Source organism: Protopterus annectens, chromosome 3.part1, assembly GCF_019279795.1.
Source record: "Protopterus annectens isolate FY-2018-M chromosome 3.part1, PAN1.0, whole genome shotgun sequence".
Taxonomy (NCBI): Eukaryota; Metazoa; Chordata; order Ceratodontiformes; family Protopteridae; genus Protopterus; species Protopterus annectens.
In genome coordinates, this window is record NC_056732.1 from 1476435618 (window position 1) to 1476453306 (window position 17689).

The following is a 17689-nucleotide window of genomic DNA, read 5'->3' on the forward strand; positions in this document are numbered from 1 at the left end:
ATCAAGGGCAGGTCATGTCTACTAAACTTGGTGGATTTCTTCAAGACTTTCACTACAGCCATGGAGGAGGGCAAAATAGTACATTCTGCCTACCTTGACCTGGCATAGGCATTTGACACAATACCTAATTTGGGTATTGACACACTCACAAATTTGGGTATAAATCCCTGTGTCACCCTATGGATAGCCAAATGGCTCAAAAATGAGACACATGAAGTTAGGGTGAGGGAATCCACCTCCACCAAGAGTCTTGTTCCTAGTGGCATCCCATAGGGCTCAGTACAGGCCCTGTTTGAAATATACTTCTCTGAAGTCAAGGCAAATATAGAGGGACTTAGGCTGACCACATTTGCTGATGATTGGCAGCTGAACTTTGATCACCCTGTGTCCATGTTAGTGAGAACATTCTTCTACGTGATGCAACTTTTAAGTAAGAGAATGGCATCCAGCTCTAAGGGGGTCAAAGTCCCACTTAATTAGCCCACATTAAACCAGTAATTGAGTATGATGCATCCTTTGACAAGTACCTGATCAGGCATTTGCAACAACTGGAGTGGACACAGAGGTTACTCACTAAAAGAATATAAGGTGAAAATAATATGTCCTGTGAGGACCACCTTAAAGCCCTTTCCCTATATGCATTATCCTATAGACTACTGAGGGTTGATCTATGCCTAACCTACAAAGTATTCTCCAATCCAGTCCTGATGGATCTGCTACACATTCACAAAGCATACAGCACTAGAATTATCAGATTTAAGAATCTAAACATCATCTGTGACATAAAGACATGTTGGAGGGACAGTTACGTGTCTCCAGCATTACCCCTTTTTTGGAACAGATTCCCCATTCATTTGAAACAGAGCTCTTCCCTAAGCTTATTCAAATGCAATTTGAATCAATGGATAAGAAATCACAAATTCTTCCATGGCTTGCCATCTGTGACCCTTATGGCTAGTGATAGTTTGTAGATGGTCTAAGGCACAGGTATATACCAAAGCCATTCTTGCCTGTAGGCATTGATAATTACGAAAATTGGGGCATGAATGACTAGGCTTAAAAAGGCTGTAGGGCTATTAGCCTAGTAACCTCCTATGGTCCTATGAATGTGTGATAGATACAGAAAAGAGGCAGAGAAGTTGGGACTCTCATTCCATCTGAACCATGTGTCAGTCACTATACAAATATGGATTTATTTCATTTGCAGAAGTGTCTCCAAATTGGACAGTTTGTTATTAAGACTCTTGGCACTGAGAAGGCCATCTTTCTGTCATCTAAGTTATTATTTGATTATTGATTAGGCTGGTATGTTCTTTAGTTGAACTCTGACTAAAAAGGCACAATGGGAGTAACAATGGCTTTGGCCAATATGCAGAAGCTCTTGAATGAGTGGTGTACACCATCCTTGGCAAAGCAAGCAGGATTGCTGATCATCTTGTCCCAGGGAGACATATATGAGACCCCTCTCCTGGAATGATACCAGCTACTTAGCCAGTTGTTGAATCCAATTATCTTTTCTTTGAATCTGGGTATCATTCTCAGTGAGAATACCAGTCAAGACCAGAGCCTCTTTCTATAACGGAAGCATGTGGAGCAAGTTCCAGCAAGTCCTTCTGCATGTTTTTCATGGGGTTTTCTGCAAATCATACAGAGTAGCATGGACAATGATCATACCATAGTTATGCTTACTTAAGGAGAGGATTTTAAGGGCACATGAAATATCAGTAACCCTGGCTCTCATGATACAGCTGACTATAACCCTGTCCTTGTGCATTCTGCTGACCATGGAATCAGTGTGTCTAACAATGGAGTCACCAATTACTAGGATGCTCCTAGAAGTCAATTTATTCTGGATTTTTTGTTGTTTGAAACATGTTGATGAAGGTGTGTGTGCTTGTGTGTGTGTGTGTGTGTGTGTGTGTGTGTGTGTGTGTGTGTGTGTGTGTGTGTGTGTGTGTGTGTGTGTGTGTGTGTGTGTGTGTGTGTGTGTGTGTGTGTGTGTGTGTGTAGTAGTAGACATATTTGTGGGGGGGTTTGTTGATGCATACTGTTTTGAGTTCTAGGAGGCTTGGGTAGTGATTTGTGAATGGCATTAGTGTATGGCTGTTTAGTGCTAATCATACGAGTATGCTGCATTTATATGAGTGGAGGGTGAAATAACATGTAGCTCACATCATGCATGATATTTCTAGAGGACTGTCTCCAGATTAGTTATCTGTTTGCACCTCTCACAGATGAAATCAGTTTGGATGAGCAAGAATGCATTTTCAGTGAGCATGTGTCAGTTATTACACTGCCTTAGGATATCAAGTGTTAGAAGGCTGACAATGGAAGGGAAGTAGATTGCTGTATCTCCATAATGATATGGGGGGTGTGGGAAGAAAGGATGGAGGGAGAGTACACAGTCCAACTGAGGCTGTAGAAAGTAGCAATGTGAAGACCTGTGCAGCAGGTAGCAAGTCTGTGCAGATCAGTAGAGTTCCAAACAGATCAGTGCAAACTGATAATGCTCAGAGCTGACTGGTGCCAGTCTCCCAAGAGATGGAAAGGAAGAAGTTTTTTTTTTACACTGATAAGTAAGAGAAAGACTTCACATTGCAAACAAACCACTATCCAGCTACAACTACACTGGCAGTGTGGTCAGTACATCGAAGTGCAGTTGATCTCAGTATAAAGCAAACAGTAAAAAGTTAAGACCAATGAAATAACAGTTGTAAATATGACCATTTAGTGGTAGGCTACTCAGAAATGACAGCACTCAATGTACTCTCACTATCCAAACCACCACTGCTTCAAAAGATGGTTCCCCGAACAAGTTTAGGAGTAAATATTGTAAACAGTGAAATAATTGGAAAAAGCAGTCAAAATAGAAATTTGGCAGGATTAGCTAATAAGTTTAACTGAGGTTCAAATAATGCAAAAAATGCAAAAATAATTCCTGGATTAATAGTAGCATATCAGATATTCAATGCAGTTTTGTACATCTCAAGAAGGAGCAAGCCATGGCAAGTTTCTGGAGGTTTTGTTATTTATCTTCTCAAAAAAGCCCCAGCAATGACAATGCAGTGGTGTTCCTAGATGCATATAAGGTCATCGCATTAATACCTTTCTGTCCCTGAAAGGGGACTTGTTTACTGTTTAACAGGGAGAAACAGTGTGCACAATTCTCAGCTTCCCAATTTTCAGTTTTGAATGAACTCAGAAATGCCACTGAAAACAAACAAAACAAATGCTACTTTTCTATATCATTTCAGTAGCTAGTGGAGAGAGGAACACTAAATTATTACAGCAATTAAGTAATTTGCCAACCAGCCTGTCTGTGCTGGCTGGCAATATATATTTATATAGACATAAACACACACACACACACACACACACACACACACACACACACACACACACACACACACACACACACTTGGTAATTTTGTTTTGTGTTTTCATTTTTGCTTTACAAATTCAAAAAGCCACCTCTAAGCCAACCTTTGCACACATAAGCATAAAAGCACACATTCTCTTTAAAAGTCTCATGCCTAGTCAGGTTGTCCTTAAGCCTGCTCTGGTATTCTTTTTTGCTTAGCTAGAATTTGAAAAAGAAGTTCAAGACACATGCTGCACAGGTAAATAACTTAGATTTCAGTTTCAGACAAATCAATAGACTCAACCAAATTGTCTTGGATGTCTCAGTCAAGTGAGAAATGATAGCAATTCTTATGTCATTGCTGACTTGCTGGCTGGCTTGGGTGTGACCCATGACCCTTCCTTGTCAGTCAGATGTGTGCATCTTCTTGCATGAACAACAATAAAAACTAGTACCAGGCTAATTGTATGCAGAAGTGACAAATATATTAGGCTGGTACTGTTTTTATCATTTAAGTATTGTATCTGTTCCAGTACTGTCCAAAACATTTTCAACCGATAGGGCCATGTAATAAGAAATTGTAAACTACACTTCAGGCTTTAGGTGTTGCCAAGAAGGAAAAGCTATTGCTGGAAGAATATAAAAAGTTAGTTTACTTATTCAAATGGAGTCATGAGAGGAGGTGAAGTCTACAAAAGTTTATCAGCAGTTGAAACAAGTTATCATAATTAAAATGGTATGTAGATGCAGGTGGCACAGCCTAGCTCTGAGTGTAGATGATGTAACTAGTTTCACAACTCTCTTCTGCTTGACTAAATTGCTTGTTAGTGGCTGCTGTCCTGGTTGCCTGCATGCTTTCTGTTTCCCCCTCTTCAGATTACAGTACAAAATGAGTGTAGATTTGCTTTACTCAGCAGCAGGATGTTTCCCTTCCCATACCCAACTCACATTCATTTATTTTACAGCAGACCATACTCTTCATCTCTCCTGTAGCTCACTGTTGTTGTCCGCATTACTCAGATATGACTAGGCAAGTTTCCAGTCATACTTGAGAAGGGATAAATCAGGAGTTGTGCGATCTGCCTGAGATGCTATAAAATAAAGTAATTGGGCACTGGCCACAATGTACTTCATCCATGATCCACTGTACTAGTCTGTAAAAAGAAATTAATAACATTGTAGGCTTGCACTTCAGATGGGAGTAGGACTTTCAACTTTTGTGTTCAGCAATCAAGGACAAATCAAAAATAATGGGGTCACAAATGTCCAAAAATCAGGGACAGTTTTTAAATATTATTCTATTTCAATTAAAACTTAATAGAACAACATATTTTGCAATCACCATGCATTTTTATGAAGAGCAAGTACGAAACCCTAATGTTTTACATTTTTAACTGACTATAATCTGTAGTGATTTATCATAAAATCAACAATTTTAAAAGGGACAGAGCAAACATATGAGGCAGAATCAGGAATGTTCTGTACAATCAGGAACAACTGAAAGGTATAAGGGTCAAGGTGGCAAGGAACTCATCTAAAAAAAAAACGAGAGTAAATATATTGCTCTCTCCCCATTCCTGTGCTCAGTTGTAAGGGATGTTTAGAAATGTATTTATTTGTTTTTGGTTATACATAGTGATAGTGCTTCTGTGTTTTGCTACATTCCTTCCTGATCTGACCTTTCAAGCATTGCACTATTTGTTTTTTTTTCCTTCCAATGACAGAAGAGAAATGATAAAGGACTGTCAAATACCTTGCATTGTTTGTGATAAAATAAAGAAACAAGATACTGAGTGGTAAGAACAAGTGTTACAACTTGTTATAGATTTTATTACCTCTCCAGTATTATGTTTCTTTGTTTCCATCTTGCTGAATTCTCTTTTAAAGTGTCAGCCGCACTTGCAACAGTCATCCAGTGATGAAGAAGCAGGGCATGGGTGGGCTGTCAGGTCGTGTGTTTCTGGTTATCATCTGAGCTTGTCATTGCAGCAGATGGTAATGTAGACTGGTAGACTACTGTGTCACTCTCTCTTTCAGTCTCACCTTGCCTCTTACCACATGCTGTCTTGTCAGAATCATGGTAGACAAAAGGTGATCAGGGAGAACTTAACCATTTAGGTCCCAATCAGGGAGCTGGAGATGAGAGATCTTGAATTAACATGCATTTGTTTCTTTCTAAAGTTAACTGTCCCACTTCCCCCTTAACTCACATCTCACGTCTCACAAATCACACATCAGTTTAGTGGCTTCATAGACATTATAGCTGCTGGCATGTCATCCATGCTGTTCACACATAATGGGAGTTGCAGGACTATGGTACTTTATCTCTGAATAATCACCGCAATGCCAAGTTACTGATTGGGTACAAGGATGCAGTTTCTTGATTCAGTGAACAAACATTTGTACATGGAGCAGCACTGCTTTGCAGAGTTGTGGACACATTTTAAAAGTAAAAAAAGACTTTTGGCCAGATTCAATAAAACCTACATGGTCCGTTTACACCATAGCGCACAGTTTTGGATTTAGTAATTGGCTCTGCAAGGTGTGGAGAGCAGCACACAGCCGATCAAACAAGGTAAACACCATAGCATGCAAATTACAGCATAAGCAGCTGAATTATATGCTAATCAACCAATCCAAGATGGAGGAGCTATTCAACAAGCTATAAAGCAAACATGTAGACTCAGTGCTGGTTTTCCCTAAGAATTCCAAAACCTATTGCACTATGGCCACAGAATGTAGTAGTCTACATAGAAACAATGTTAGGAGCTGTTGTTGCTTTAATTCATGTGTATGTGCAACAGGCTGGCACTGCTGCTAATAGACCAAGGCCAAGGAGGAGAAGAGTTTTCAGACCCCGGCTAAGTAATCACAATGTACATGATATGGAAATTGTAGAGCACTACAGGGGTGATAGACACACTACAGGAACTCTGCAGACTCTGTCACCCTCAACTCGGAGCCATGGCAAACCAAGGGGAACCCATCCCATTGGAGACAAAGGTATGTGTAGCACTTAGAATCTTAGCTACGGGTACCTTTTGGCAACCAACAGGGGACATGCTGGGAGTGTCACAGACATCAGAATCCAGGATCCTCCATCAATTCCTGAATGCTATGCACCAACATACTAGTGAACACATATATTTTCCCGTACTCCTGAGGATAGGGCTAAAAATATGCAGGAGTTCAACCGTGTAGCACACTACCCTGAAATACTGAGTGTCATAGATTGCACACATGTAGAAATTAAGACACTACCCAGGAGCAAGGAAGGCTCTAAATTAACAGAAAGGGCTTTCACTCTATTAACTGCCAAGTTGTGTGTAATGCCAAGGGAATCATCTTTAACATGTGCGCTGGAAACCCTGGCAGTTACCACAACTCATATATTTGACACACCTCCCAACTGTATGTTCACTTGGGGGGGGTATCCCACAGGGTCATTTACTGGGGGATGCAGGTTATGCACTGGAACCATGGCTGATGACACCCATCAAAAATGCCCACACACCCGCTGAAGAACACCATAATGAGGCACACTCTCAACCCAGAAATATCATAGAGTATGTGTGTGTTTGGGCTGCTGAAGTAACTGTTCTGGTGCCTAGATACATTTGGGGGGTAGCGCTGCAGTAAAATCCATGGACATGTACAGAAATATTCACAGTATGTGCCATGCTACACAGCATCATCCTGAAAAACAGCTTCAGCAGGATCAACAAGGGGAAGAAGCACATATCCCACTACCAATAGCAAGGTCACAACAGCCACACGCAGGTGAGGAGTCAGAGGGGGAAGCAGCATCTGCTGTGAGTGTAGGCAGACATAGGTGTGCTCGGTATGTCCTCACATTGGCTAAGAGACGATGCATAGCACACTCACTCACCACCTAAGGGCATAAAACCTTCCTGCTTTGCATATACATATAGTAACATTGATGCCAGGCAATGCTCACAACCTTTGCATACCCATGTATTGGCTGTGTACTACTTGCATCAGACAGAGTCAGCCCTGAACTCAAACTGTTGTAACTGCTGGATTTACAAGGTGGTTGAACCTGGAGTGTATCGTGTAATAATATGAATGCTTGGCATATCCTTGCATTTTGTTACTTGGTAGTGCAAGTAAAAGGTGGGTGTTATGTACAGAAATTACCTTAATATGTGACAGCAGAGACTTGACTTATATGTATCCATTATTAAGTAGTAGGCCTTAGCCATCAAACATCCACACACCTTTCAAAAGTAGTGATGGCCACTGCATGCCATCAGTTAACACCATATGTTTGTACTGGAAAATCATTAACGAGAGAAATTAGAAAGTAAAGATACACATTGCAGTTTCATAATTCACAACTCTCACAAGATCATTTACAATAAAGTTGGAAAATTTGATGCTATCAATTGTCTATCTTTCTAAGACCAATATAAGTCAAAGGTACAATTACCAGTTCAACATCACAAATTCAGTATACTAAGCACCAAGTGAGCTATGCACCCTGAGCATCAGACACAAATCTTATATATCCCTGAATCCACAAGATACAAAATAGGGATATGGCACAGTTATCATCACTTGCACAGGGAGTTGGGAGGGGCAGAGAGCCTAGGCTGACACAAAAGGTTGGTGAGTGTGTGTAAGTAAGAAAAAGAAGCAAGCAGACATTTGGATAAAGCAGCAAATAGCCAGTGAGACAAAATTAGTTTTAAGCTGCATGGCTGAACCATGTAACTGTTGTGTGTGTGTGTGTCTGTAAGGTCCAGGTGAAATTAGTGTGTGTCTGCATGAACACAGCCAAGCTCTGTTCTAGTTCTACATCTTGGTATGTTGGACAGGTGTGAGCCGATAATGGTAGGGGTCGCAGTTCATCATTGCTGTCCCCAGCCCCGAGAACTGGCTCTACCAGGAGTTCCACTGGCATGTCTATGCCCACAGTTAGATGCACTGCTGCTACCTGAACATGACTAATGTCTACTGGGTGAGCTCCCCTCATGAGTATGCCCAGGACCATGACCCCATGGCCTGCCATGTTTGAGTGTGGATGGCTCACCTACTGAAAGAGCAGTGGAAGTACTACCACTATGGGAGCATGATCGGGCATGGCCATGTTGACTAACAGCAGATGATGTGGCTGACCTATGCCTACAAGGATGCCATCCCCCTCCCAGCAGACTTCCATCTCAGACACTGCTCATTCTAACGTGTAATTCGTCCAATCCATTGAATCAGCAACATAGTGGAGGGAGTCATGCATGTCAGCTGTGCCACATCTACAACCCTAAGCATTTCTCTGGAGCAAATATGGAACCATGCCTATGCCTCCATGGTGGGCCTAAACATACATTGAGTAGCACAGGAAGAGACACCTAGATCAGGTGGAGGATGGACAGCAGACCTCCTCCAAGTGCCCCTAACAACCCTTCTGCATGGCACCTTTCCCATACTTTTGCTATGGCCAGTGACAACAGGCACTGAAGCTGCAGTAAGCACACTTCCCTGATCAATTGTCTCGCCTTCCACTTGCCCAGTATCTGTGGGTTCACTGGAATAGGTATGTGTAGGCCTACTGGCTGTGTCCAATGGAATTCCAGGGGATGTCAATCTCAGTGTCAGATTCAACCTCTGCATCCCTTCAACTATGCCTTTGTTTGGCCACTATCATCATCAGAGTATGCTGATACTCTGAAATCAGGTGGTAGAAGTCCCACACTTCCACTGTCAGGATCACCTGTGATAATAAGCAACAAACAAAGGAAAAAAAATACCTACATTACTATAGTCCAATATATGTTAACAAAATAAAAGTGCTGCCACTTTTAGTACAGCAGTACAGACAATAGCCTGACATCAACATCACACACTGCATTATTTCTTTGACTTGCTCATCAGTACTAACATAACAATGTAAGGCTTACCATGTGCAGTTGATGGTATTCTCTGTATGCCAGATGGTCCTGGAAGAAGTTAGGCAAAAGATAGGGACAACATCATCACGATTAACACAGGGAGTAATACTTTTTCCTCTTTATATGTCCATTAACTATACTTTCAAAAAGAACTTGGATGATAATTCCAACCTAAGCCCATGTGTAATTAATCGAAATGTGTTGCTAACTGTAGCAATCTTCAATCCCCCCCCCCAAAGAAAAACTTCTTGTGAAACAGAACTAATGTATTGATTTAAATTGTTTTACTATACAACATTATTTAATAAATGAAATACAAAAGCCTACCTGGAAGCATCTAATCAGTAGCACCAATGTCAAGAACATGCTGTTCTGCACTTTCCTGGGAGCTGTCTGGATCCTTGACAATGGACAGCAACTCTTCATTTGCTGTTAGTGGTGGCTCTGTAGCAGGCCCCACTCTGGTACCCATCCAACTGTGGGCCACAGCAGCTGCTCACCTCTGTGCAGATGAGATCATGTCAGTGGCCCTATGGCGCTACTGGTCATAAGTACTGCTGTGGCCACCCACTGTATTAACGTCTGCAATAATCTGCTGCCAAATTTGCATTCTGACATATCTCCATGTTCCCTCAAGCAGAAAGGCACTATGTCACCTAAAACCTTCCACAATGACCTGATTCTCAGGGTCAGTGAAGGGTGGTTTTCAATAATTGAGATGCCTGGGTGGCATAGTCCTAGGTATCCTAAAAGACAACAGAAGGATAATACACATACGTATCACATAACTACAAACTAACTGTTCCCAGATAAAACAGAAAAGGTAGTATTTCAATATTACCTGCTGAAGAAACATAAAACACTCTAGAGATATGAAATATGAACAACAGGCTGGATTAAAAAAAAGGAGAGTAACAATGACAACATAGCCATGCTTGTGTCATAACAGAAATGCAGCTTTGCTCCCCCAACCCCCCAAAGAACAGGCAAGTGACATATTTTGCTAACAAACCATCTTTGAAATGTTAAAAGTGCTATCAAATGAATTGTCCCTGAATCATGTCTACAGATTTAACACAGAAGATTCCATGTTAGGTATTGCTAATCATGTATACCTGCGAAATGCCCTGACAAACATACCCATGCCATCAGTACACTTCTATCTAATGCATACAGATATAAGTGTAAAAGCCTTTACTAATATATATATTTAGCATCAGTTTTGCCTTTGAGTGTCTTTCTTTTAGTTTATAAGAAAGAAGTTTGTTGTTTTCTTAGTACAGTTATTCGTATATGTTAGTTATCACAGTTTGGTTTTATTATTTATATATATGTATGTATATATATATATATATATATATATATATATATATATATATATATATATATATATATATATATGTATATGTATGTGGGTCTACTTCAGAAGACTGACATACCAAAAGACTGAATCCTAAAAGACTGAAAATTCAAAATACTGAACACATCTTTAATGCAGAGGCAAGCCCCTCTGCACCCCTAATGTGTGGAACTTCACCACCATACCCCCTGCTAACTGTATATATATATATATATATATATATATATATATATATATATATATATATATAAGATTGCACAACAGTGGACAGTGTAGAAGGAGAAAATTCTATCATTCAGTATTTTGAATTTTCAGTCTTTTGTTTTTTTTTAGTCTTCTGAAGTAAATATACATATATATATATATACATACACATACATATATATATATATATATATATATATATATATATATATATATATATATAGGAGCCCTTCATTTGTTCGAACTTTCAAATGTTCGTAACTCATATGGCTGACACCATATGAGCAAACTTTTGAAAGGCCGGCAAATGATAGCGGAGATCCTGCTACAGTGCAGGACTGGGAGATTCCCCTTTCCTGCACTGTAGTGCAATCACGGATTGAGAATTAAGTAGCAGGGGGTGTGGGGGTGCAGAGGGGGCTTGCTCCCCTGCATAACACAGTTTTACTGTGTTTACAGGTAGGTAAATGGTGCTATTTTAGGATGTCAGTCTTTCAGAATGTCAATCATATGGTGTTGGCCATATAAAGGTTGGCATTCTGAATGGTTGACATTCTGAAGTAGACCCATGTATGTGTGTGTGTGTGTGTGTGTGTGTGTGTGTGTGTGTGTGTGTGTGTGTGTGTGTGTTTATATATATATATATATATATATATATATATATATATATATATATATATATATATATATATATATATACATATATATATATATATATATATATATATATATATATATATATATATATATATATATATATATATATATATATATATAGATCTAGGATTTTTGATCAAAAGATCAAAAGCCCAAATCCATTACCACCAAACACACTTTAATGAAAGCGCTTTCATTGAAAAAGCAATTTTGTTAAAGTATGTTAATAAAAAAAAACACAAAATCTACTTGAATGCAGGGGGGCAAGCCCCCCTGTGCCCCCCCCCCCCTACTTTAATATTATTTTTAAACAGATTTTTCTGAATTACATTTCGATGCAAGAATACCTTTTCAAGTTCATTAATCCTCTGTGCAGATATATGCCAAAGTAATACCCTCTTTTCGTGTTCTTCACATAAACAAGTCTCCTCACCTTCAGTTTCCCTAGCTATATGGTTGCCTCTTTATTGTGTTGATTCACGGCGGTGAGCATGGTGAGTATACAAATGAGGTGTGAACTGATTAGAATTACTCAATCTCAAATACTTGGCTCCATGTTTCAGATGTAAATATAGCGCATGCACTCCCTCAGTGTTTGTTTTTAATGGATTGCAACTGTGAATGATTACTGGTACGGAGAAGGAAAATGCAACAGCAATGCAGACTGCCCTGTGTAGGTGTGTCAGGTTAGACTTGCAAAGTGTTATATGTAATTATATCAATATTGGAAATGTAAATAAGCAGTACACAATTCACAGGTTCTAGTCATTAATATCCAACCACCCCTTCATTTGTTGGCAACTGCATATTATATTATTGCCATTTAATATTTTCACTCATTTTAAGGACAATGATATAGACTGGCTTACAGACTGCATGTTTTGTATTACTGGTCAGATAAGAGAATGAGGAACAAACACAGACAGGTAAGACAGAGCTGCATATTTGCAAGCAATACTCATAACTGGTTGTATGATTACTTAGTGCAATACATCCAAACATAATAAATTACAAATTACAGTTGTATGGTTTCATATTACTGTAGATGATGTTACAGTTCATTGCATGCAGAATGATTTCAGTTCCTTGCTGCAAAGCTGTTTGTGTGGCACCCTTACTGTGTTCTGATGGTTCATTGTAGTGAGAATTCAAATCTAGACCAATGTACCTATGTAGAAATATGTCATGTGTACTAACATTTTGTAGTGTGCATGTCATAGATTGCTTTTCCTCATTTCAACTACTTTTCTCTTTGTTTCTTTTTTTGTGACCAATGTTTGCACGATGCATCATTTAGCTCAAACACAGGAAATAGAGAAAATGAATGTTAGGTTTGGCTGTGCTTATCTTGTTTGTGCAAAGAGTGGCAGTGCACAAACTGGACTAGTTGCCCATCCAGGAATCAGACAGAACACCTGCAAACAGGGCAACTGTAAAAGGGCAGAGGTCCAAAACAATACATTGTTGCAATTTATATTTTCCATTGCACAACTGTGCTTAGCAGCATTGTACAGCAATTAGAAAGGTTCTCCACCAGCTCTGCTGCAGCCATTGAACACTTGCAGACAGGACTCAGACAATAATTGAAACCGTATACATGGTGATTAACACAGGGACCTTAAGAATGATTAAGACATTAAGGAATATCATGTAACTAGTCCTGTTACAGCAAGTATAAGTGTAAGGCTGGAGTACAGATGGTCCTGGGTTCTAGTACAGGGTGTGAAACCTTTTTTACTGTTGTGACAGTGCGGTTTATAGAAATGAACTAAAAAATAGACAGTGTTATTTCAGCATTCTTGTGGCAACAGGTGTAAGTGTAGAACTGTCATACACATGATCCTGGATTCTAATATACAATATTCCATACAGGTTTACTGTTGCTCCACTTCCCATTATATTCACTCTCACTTATAACACTTTAGATAGTGGAGCTGATATGAATTATATGTGAAATATATATATATATATATATATATATATATATATATATATATATATATATATATATAAAAACCTATCCCAGCTGCTAAAGAAGACTCACAAAGCAAAGCACCAAATCCAGAAATAAGTATAAGTGAGTCAAACCACCATGGTCCAGCCAAATAAACGTCCATAAGATATGTAAAACAGCAAACAGTTTATTGGAAAAAGGTTAGTGCTTTAACGGGGTTATCGCTTCATCAGACCAAATACAAAATGAAAATAAAACCCTCATATTTTTAAAAAAGTACTCAGCCAATCAGTAAGAAACAATTAAAACTGAACCAATTAAAAAACAAAAATAATCTTCTGCCTAATAAGGCAGGCTTAAGGGAAGTGCCACTGTTAAGGCCTGTAGGTTCATAAGCCCTCATAGAGATAGTCCACTTTAGTTCACACAATTCAACAGTATTGTTAAAATCACCTCTTCTTCTGTTGGGATGCAGCACTTGCAGAACCCTAAACAAAAAAGGTACTATGGCCTGGATAAGATAAGGCATGATTGGCTAGGCATTAGATATAACCTGATTGTATATGTTTCCTAAATGATCAAGAATTCTTTCCCTCAGCTGGCGTGTGGTTTTACCAATGTAAAAACCATTACAGGAACAGCATGTCACTTAAAAGGTTTTTATGTTATGGACCAAGGTCTGTTTGTCCCACACCCTCAGGGAAGGTTGGTACCCTTCCCTGTTATAATTGTAAAGCTTGCTCTGCTATTTCTCCAGATCCCTGTTTTACACATCCTGTCACCGGACGTGTTTTTGCACCTAGATTTACGGCAACGTGTAGGAGCAGGAACATAGTTTATCTTGCTACATGCTGTTCCTGTAATGGTTTTTACACTGGTAAAACCACAAGCCAGCTGAGGGAAAGAATTATTGAGCATTTAGGAAACATACACAATCAGGTTATATCTAATGCCCTAGCCAGTCATGCCTTATATTATCCAGGCCATAGTACCTTTTTGTTTAGGGTTCTGCAGGTGCTGCATCCCAGCAGAAGAAGAGGTGATTTTGACAACAGTGTTGAATTGTGTGAACTAAAGTGGATTATTTCTATGATTGCTTATGAACTGCCAGGCCTTAACAGTGGCACTTCCCTTAAGCCTGCCTTATTAGACAGAAGATGATTTTTATTTTTTAATTGGTTCAGTTTTAATTGTTTCTTACTGATTGGCTGAGTACTTTTTTAAAAATATGTGTTTTTTATTTTCATTTTGTATTTGGTTTGATGAAGCGGTAACCCCGCGAAAGCTCTAACCTTTTTCCAGTAAACTGTTTGCCGTTTTACATATCTTCTGGACATTTATTTGGCTGGACCGTGGTGGTTTGACTCACTTATACTTATTTATTAATTATATGTATTAAGGATGATGAGACACCATTATTGTGTTTTCAGATGTATGACTGAAGGTATACTGTCTACTATATTTCTGTAAGTATAATTCTGCTATCTGGACTTGCATGGCCTTCAGAATTACCTAAGACACATACACAACTGGATCTATCTCCAATAACCTTGTCGGGTCACACTCATACATGTGTAACAGCTCAAACTGTCATCTGTAATTATGTATGATTCATGACTATGTCTGAGCAGCACTTCTTCCATGGCAAAGATGAAAGATCAATGCTGTAGAAGAAAATGTTTTGTCCCTTATGCCTAGGTTTGAATCCCACACTGTAAAAATCTATTTTCCTCAGTGTATAAGGACAAAAAAATGTGTCAGGTTATTACATGAATGCCTCCAGTGCATGTCTGCAAACTTAACTCACCTAAAAGTTACATTACAGTTTCCAGTATATATTTCCAGGCTACATCAGTAGACACCACTCAAACTAAGGCTGTGTCAGACTAACTTTTCAGTTTCAGTTATTTAGTTGATTTAGTTTATTCTAAAGACATGCATCTGGAGCATTTCTCCCCGGGCCACCGCTGAAAACAGACTCTGTGGAACCTAGTCGGACTTTCCCGGTCAACAAATGTTAAATAAAAAAAAATAAATAAATAAAATAGTTCCTCCCTGCTTGGCACTGCTGCACTCCACTTAAAATTGCACAAACGCAGTTAGCATTGTTGCTTGGGTTTGCACACTACCAGTAAATGCGATAACTGGAATTGCAGGAATGCATCAGTTTTCATTGCTCTAGTTCAGTTGGTAGACATGACTGGCTATGGAGAGGAAGGTGTCACATTTAAGGCACAGAGTTGGGCTGTCCAGGTGTCCAGGATATTTATTGGACTCCTGGTAAAGCACCACAGCCAAAGGCTTCTGCAGAGAGATTTGTCTGGCTCCCAGCACAAGTCTGAGGCATGGAATAGTTTGGCCCAGGCTGTATCCAGTACCATTGGTATCCCACACACTGGAGACCAATGCAGGCATCATTTCAATGACCTATTCAGGAGAAAAATGTATACTCTCAACCACTGGTTGCATGATTTTGAGACTGCAGACATTCCATAGCTGTGTAAGTATGACAATAAGACTTAGAAAGCTAAATATTGGCAAGACTGGTATGCATAATGCTCTTTTGTTCTTTTCTGTTTTTTCCCCAGCTGCCACTGAATGTGAGTTCAATTGGCAGGCTCATGTTTCTCAATTGGAGTGACTTGAGGGAAGCACGTGGTATGTATGCAGCAGAAGAAAAGTGTTATTGTTGCTTTAAAAGTTAAAGATATCTTTTTTGGGGTCTACTTTACATTACCGAACCGACAATTCACCGACACACAAAACACCGACCCCAAATAACCGAAAACACACAACACCGACAACTCACAAAACCGAACACCATTACACCGACACAAACAACGTAAACTGCACGACACACAATGACATATCCACTAACCTTAACCCAAACCCTAACCCTAAGGTCCGACACTACCGCACAGTTACCCTACCCGCACCCTAACCCTAACTCATTTAACCCACCCCTACACCTAAAGACTGTCACTATCGCACACTTAACCTACCTGCACCCTAACCCTAACTCACTTAACCCACCCTAAAACATAAAGCCCGTCACTATCGCACACTCACCCTACCCGCACTCTAAACCTAACTCACTTAACTACAGTCCGTCACTATCACACACTTACCTTACCCGAACTCTAACTCCGACACTGCCGCACACTCACCTTTCCCACACCCTAACCCAAAATCCCACAATATCGCACACTTACCTGACCACTCCTAAATCCGTCACTATCGCACACTTACCGAGTCGTGCTCAGACGTTACCCTTGTCGGTCTTTCAGCTGTCGGCAAATCACTGTTTCGGTCAACTTACCTGTCGGTCGTTTCGTCTCGGTCTTCTGCATGTCGGTGAAGTGTCGGTTCGGTAATCTAAAGGAGACCCCTTTTTTGGCCTTTTATACAGTCATATCAAAATGAGCATGCATATCCCAACTGTAAAAGCAAGTATGCATGCATTATTCTGTAGCACAGGCCAGTTTTAAGAGTCCAATATTAAACTGTAGTCAGAAGTTGTGGACTTAAATGCCATGATTCACAACTATATAATACTGTTATGTCTTATAGGTTCATAGGTTCATAGGTTCATACTAGGCTATCTGCCCTAGGGCATTTATAAGCCTAGCCAGAGTTGTGTGGCTTTCACCACCCCTTAGGTTGAAGAATACTATACCCATTAGTTTGCCGTGCCTCTGTCCAGCAGTGATACAGAGATGATCCCCGGGGTAAACCTACGATCTCCCATCCACTGGTCAAGATTCCTCTTGAACAGAGCCAGTGAGGTGCTCTGCCTCACATGGACCGGGATTCTGTTCCACAGCATAGGGAGTCTCTGGGTGATGAATCTGTCCCTCCAGCACGTCCTATTTATATCCGTGTTGAGGTTTAAGTCTCTTGCTCTTGTGGCTCTGGTGGACTTGGATTTTTTGAGGTGGAGCATGTCCATTAATTCCGGGTTGGACATGGCCTTGTATGTCAGGCACAGGTCACCTCTGAGCAGACGGTATGAGACTGAATAGAGCTGGAGTTTCTTCAGTCGGGCAGCATATGGCATATTTTTGAGCCCCTTTATCCTTTTGGTGAGGAACTTTTGGGGTCTTTCCAATTGCTGCAGGTGTCGGGTAAGATACATTCGAATGGGGCATTGTACTCAATCATTGGTCTGATAAGTGAAGAGTACAGGGGAACAATGACCTCCCTTGATCTGGATGTGAATCCCTTCATAATCAGGTGGGCAATGT